Genomic DNA, 6,018 nt, shown 5'->3' with positions numbered 1-6,018 from the left:
TCATGTTGGAGCTGAAGTTCAAGGTTCACTTCCTTTGGGTTTGTACTTCACCCTTCTTCATGTGTCTCTCCTGTTGCCTCTAAAACAAGTGTGTTTCCCCTCATTTTTGAGGCTGTCAGTGGTGTGAGAGCCAGGATCGTCATGGGGCCTGAGGTTTTACTCCAGAAAGGCAGAGGACTGGCAACCTTGGCTTGGGGTTTGGCAGCCCAGGAAAGGCAGGGAGGAGAGCTCAAAGCCGGTTTCATGTTTCACCCAAGGTCTAACTGTGGGAGAGGACAAATCCAGATCCCCTGTTTGACAGAATTAGTTCACAAATGTCTCTCGGCAAAGACATGATACCTAACCATGATAATTGACTTAATCCAAGAAACAGCTCTGTAGGGCAGAGCAATAGGAAATCTCTCTTTGGTTACGAAAAAAAAAATAATCCCTCTACATAGAAACTGAGTGACATGTAAAAATGTGTAGCTAAGTCAGGGAGTTACTTCCTAAGAGCCTGACACTCTGCTTTTCATCAAAAGGAAAAACCGGAGTGAGGCAGAGGTGAGGGAGGTGGAGGTGAACGGATGATGTGCTGAGTTAGGGATGTTTATGTGCCACAAAGGTTTGGTTGGTAGGCTTCGCACTAAGATTAGCCTAGCTTTGTACTGAAAAGGGGGAAGGACACATAGTGACACAGATCCTTCTGGTCTTTTCCAGGAGGTGTGACCTAAATGAGGTTTGTTGTGAGAAGAAAGCAATGTGTTTTCACATATATTATCTATCATAGGCTAGGGACTCAAGAAATGCATATTCCCTCCCTTCCTTCCTTCCTTCCTTCCTTCCTTCCTTCCTTCCTTCCTTCCTTCCTTTCCTTCCTTTCCTTCCTTCCTTTCCTTCCTTCCTTCCTCTTCTTTTCTTTTTTTTCTTTTCTTTTCTTTTTCTTTCTTTTTGAGATACGGTCTCACTCTGTCGCCCAGGCTGGAGTGCAGTGGCATGATCTCAGCTTGCTGCAGCCTCCGCATCCTGGGTTCAAGCGATTTTCGTGCCTCAGCCTTCTGAGTAGCTGGGATTACAGGCGTGCGCCACCACGCCTGGCTAATTTTTGTATTTTTAGTAGAGACGAGGTTTCACCATGTTGACCAGGCTGGTCTTGAACTCCTGATCTTAAGTGATCCGCCCACCTCGGCCTCCCAAAGTGCTGGGATTACGGGTGGGCATCACCATGCCCAGCCTCCTTTCCATCTTTTCTTTCCTTCTCTGGTCTTCATACTTCCAACCAAGCAAGGGAGGAGGAGTAAAAGGTAAAATTACAAAATACTCTGGATCGGCATTTTTTTTTTCTTTTTTTTGAGACAGGGTCTAGCTGTATGGCCCAGGCTGGAGTGCAGTGGCACAATCATAGCTCACTGCAGCCTCGACTTTCTGTGCTTGAGTGATTCTCCTGCCTCAGTCTCCTGAGTAGCTGGGACCACAGACGTGCACCACCACACTCGGCTAATTTTATTTTTTCAGAGATCACATGTGGTTTGAGGGAGGATAGGGAGGACAGGGTGTCAAGAACAGCATTTTTACCAAGTTGGTATAAAAATGAAACAGGATCCAGGCATGGGCCTTTACACTGACAGTTACAGTAAGTTTTAAAATCTGAGCAGCAATTTGAATCACTTCTTGAAAAACAAACACACAAAATATGTTTTTTGTAGAGTTTGGGGGTCTTGCTTTGTTGCCCAGGCTGGTCTTGAACTCAAGATTCTCCTGCTTTGGCCTCCCACAAGTGTTGGGATTACAGGCGTGAGCTACTGCATCTGGCCTGCTTTCTTTTTAGGGAAAAGGATCTGTGAGAGCATTTATCCCCATGGCTGCCTTCCTCAAGTCAACCTCTTTCCCCGGAAATGGCAACATCTCTGGACTGTTGTTTCTCCTTCTTTCTTCTCCTCCTCCTCCTCCACCATGCCCGGCTGATTTTTGTATTTTTAGTAGAGACAGGGTTTCACTATTTGGGCCAGGCTGATCTCGAACTCCAAACCTCGTGATCCACCTACCTTGGCCTCTGAAAGTCCTGGGATTACAGTCATGAACCACCGCGCCCGGCCCCGTTGTTTCCCTTCTAAGAAACGCAGTGGTCTCTGGAGTCTGCACGAGCAGGCCAGCCCTGCACTGAACGCCTGTTCTTGCCAGGTGGCAGAAGGTTGCTGCTCATTTGAGCAGTACCTGTCACCCCTCCACCCCTGCTGCGGCTGTAACTCACCTTCAGGTCTCACACCTTCTGCACATAAATAAGCTCTTTTTAAAAATTATTATTTTTTTACTCTTTTCTTTGGAGAGGGTACCAAAGGATAGCTCTTCTGTTTAAGTAGGGACCTCTCATGGCCTGCAGGCTTTGGCATCTGAGAATCAAACTGGAGAAGATTCCGAAGCCATTCTTTTAAGTGTCTCCATCCCTACCTGGGCTGAAATGGAATGTGCAAATGTAGCCCAGCCTGGTCCTTGGGTGTTGCCAGTTGATTGATGACTGGGAGCCAAAGTGGCATCTCCTTTGACCTAAACGGGCGATGATGAAATAAAACTCAGCAGCCTTTCTCTCATCTTTCATTGTGAGATGCGAAATAGAGCGTGTCTCTCTGCCTCTCATTTTAGGCTGAGGCTGTCCAAAGCGGCCATGCCCCATGTTTCCACTAGATGGCGCCGACACTTCAGGCATCAACCCTCAGGGCCTCCGAGCCTTGCAAAGGCAAGCCACTTGCAAAGACACCCAGTAGGCGCGAGGCAAATGCGTCCCATTTGAAGAGGCTTGTATTTATGAGCTCTTTGCTTCCTCCCTCCCACTATCTTTAAAGAATTGCTCTCCATCTCCTTTGGCAAAGTTCCTTTGCCCTTTGTCTTACTTTTGTGAAACCCTCCAAGGTATTTCCAGTCCATTTGCATGCAATCTGGCATCTTTACGGAGGAGAACGGTCTCATATGCAGTTGTTGTTAACGTCGACTAGTATTTATGTGTTGAGAACACTGGCTGTTTGTCAGGAAAAGTGTGCCAAAACAAAGAGTACGGCCGGCCCTGGAAATGCATCAGCAAAACCCATTTCCCCCGTGCACTCATTCTGAGCTTCCTTCCTTCACTTCTGTCATAACTGCTGAGAACTGGACCGTGCCCAGCTGACCTTTCCCTTCCTTGCCCTCATGTTGCTGCCAGGGTCTGCAGGTTTGCCACTGTCCCGGCCCCAATCTGAAACATGGGATTATTTCAGAATTGGAGGTGGCAGCTTCAGAAAAAAACCCTTCTCGAGTGTTGACTGCTGAGATCTAGGAACTGGGAAATCAACCCCCAGTTTGTAGATTGCCCTCTTTGGAAATTCTGTAGCCCAACCTCGTGGCTGTTTTCTGGAATTCCTTCTATTGGGGCAGACAGTGCTGTGCCTTTCTTGACTTCAGGATGTTCCAAGGATGCTGCTGGATCTGTGTGTGTGTGTGTGTGTGTGTGTGTGTGTGTGCACCTGACCCTGATTTCTGCAACCTCCAGATTTCTTTCTTGACCCTTCAAAGTGGAACAGTCCAGTGCCAAAAATTTTAGAGTTTGAGAAGGTCGCAGAAATCCTCTAGTTGGTGCCTCCACAGTCTTCATTTTACAGAGGAACTCAGGCCTAATGGAGTTAATGCAGCCAGATCAGGGTTTTGGTTCTGTGTTCTTTCTACTGTCAGCACCTGTATAGTCAATTCTGGACACTTTTCCCAGAGAAGTCTTTGAGTAGAGAATCCTACTCAAATTTCACTGTATATTTTAAGCATTCCTCTCCTTTACCTTTGCCTCCCCCATTGCCTTTTCTTCCCCTGATTTCTCCTTTGGTCATCTCCTCTCCCCTCTGCATGTAAGCCATGGGAAAGGGATGGGGGAGGACAGCTTCTGGTTAAACACAGGACCCCTCTTCCACATCAAATGAACATTGGCTTCCTGGGACAGAAGGCCTTCAAAGGAGGGATTGCAAGGCAAGGCAAGGCAAAGAGTTCTGTCTTCATTTTCCCCACCCCCATGAGACAGGACTGACGGAGAGGGTGGTGGGGCAACACTGCTTAATGGATGCCTTTTCACATCATTTCAATTTTTAGCCCTCATGGCTGTATTTTCTAATCAGGGACAATAACATTTTAAATAAAACAACAATAAAGAAGTCCGAGTCAGGTGGTAAAATTTGTTGTTTTCAAGCACCATCTTTCGATATACTTGGTTTCATATCATAATGTATTCAAGGTTTCAACTGGTTCTTACATGCTCCCCTTTACTAAGATTTTCTTTTTCTAAAAAAAAATTTAAAAAATTTTAAAGGAGGCCAGGCGCGGTGGCTCACGCTTGTAATCCCAGCACTTTGGGAGGCCGAGGCGGGCGGATCATGAGGTCAGGAGATCGAGACCACGGTGAAACCCCGTCTGTACTAAAAATACAAAAAATTAGCCGGGCGCGGTGGCGGGCGCCTGTAGTCCCAGCTACTCGGAGAGGCTGAGGCAGGAGAATGGCGTGAACCCGGGAGGTGGAGCTTGCAGTGAGCCGAGATTGCGCCACTGCACTCCAGCCTGGGCGACAGAGCGAGACTCCGTCTCAAAAAAAAAAAAAAAAATTTTAAAGGTAATGTTTTTTTTTCTTTTGGGATAGGGTCTTTCTCTGTCACCCAGCCTGGAGTGCAGTGGTGCAATCACGGCTCACTGCAGCCTCGACCTCCTAGGCTCAGGTGGTCCTCCTGCCTTGGCCTTCTCAGTACTGGCTGGGACCACAGGTTCACATCAACCGTATTTGGCTAATTAAAAAAAAATTGTAGAGACAGGGTATCCCTATGTTGCCCAGGCTGGTCTTGAACTCCTGGGCTCAAGCAACCCTCCCACCGTGGCCTCTCAAAGTGTTGGGACTGCAGATGTGAGCCACCATGCCCCCAACCAACAGTGAATTCCTATTCATTTGTTTGTGTTATTAATTCCTTCAACTTCCCTGAGGCCAATAATGAGCCAAAAACCCACACCCATACTCCTTCTTTCTCTTTGCGTGGAATTCTGGCTGCCTTCAGGGAGCAAGTACCACACCTGGAAGAGCCCTCCCTCCCCGTGCAGCTTCTGGGAGCAGGTGCAGAGGTAGTCCTTCGAGAGCCCTGCAGATAAATTGTGTTTGTAATAACTCAGCCAAGATGTTTGTCCCGAGCCCAGTGATTCAATCCAAGTCCAATCCAATCGTGGTCTTCAGCAGAAAAGAAGATGACATGTTAGTGAAATTTAGTTGCCGCGTGTGCCACACCAAATTGCCTGGTTCCAGTTGCTTCTAGTGCAACCCCCTTCCATGTGATGATCTGTCAATCCTGCTGGGTTTGTATCAACTCAACTCAGAAAACTCCTCTGACAAGCCCATGTAGCCAGGCTGTGAGCTCTGGGTCATGATTGTAGGGGCTAGCACCATGTCTCCTGATTACATAAAGCTACTACCTTTCTCTTTCTAAAAGAAATGCTTCCAGGCCAACTTTTTTTTCCCCCGCCAGGAATTGAAAGAGAAAAAGCACGTGTCAATTTTTAGCATGATTTCTTTTCTTTTTTTTTTTTTTTTTTGAGATGGAGTTTCGCCCTTGTTGCCCAGGCTGGAGTGCACTGGCGTGATCTTGGCTCACCACAACCTCTGCCTCCTGGGTTCAAGCAATTGTCCTGTCTCAGCCTCCTGAGTAGCTGGGATTATAGGCATGTGCCACCACGCCCGGCTAATTTTGTATTTTTAGTAGAGATGGGGTTTTTTCCATATTGGTCAGGCTGGTCTCGAACTCCCGACCTCAGGTGATCCGCCTGCCTCGGCCTCCCAAAGTGCTGGGATTACAGGCATGAGCCACTGCGCCCGGCCAGCATGATATCTTATGAACAATGGAAAAAGGCAGAGATCGTGATAATAGAGTTAGGTGGAGTCATAACTCAGACATTCAAGAAGAGATCCTTTACTAGCTGGAAGTCTCTAGTGATGTGCCCCAGGGCTCTGTCTTTGCCTCTGTTTGGATAACGTCTTCATCAATCACTTGGATA

The sequence above is a fragment of the Nomascus leucogenys genome, chromosome 23 (genome assembly GCF_006542625.1).
Source record: "Nomascus leucogenys isolate Asia chromosome 23, Asia_NLE_v1, whole genome shotgun sequence".
Classification (NCBI taxonomy): domain Eukaryota; kingdom Metazoa; phylum Chordata; class Mammalia; order Primates; family Hylobatidae; genus Nomascus; species Nomascus leucogenys.
This window is presented reverse-complemented; position numbering follows the sequence as displayed.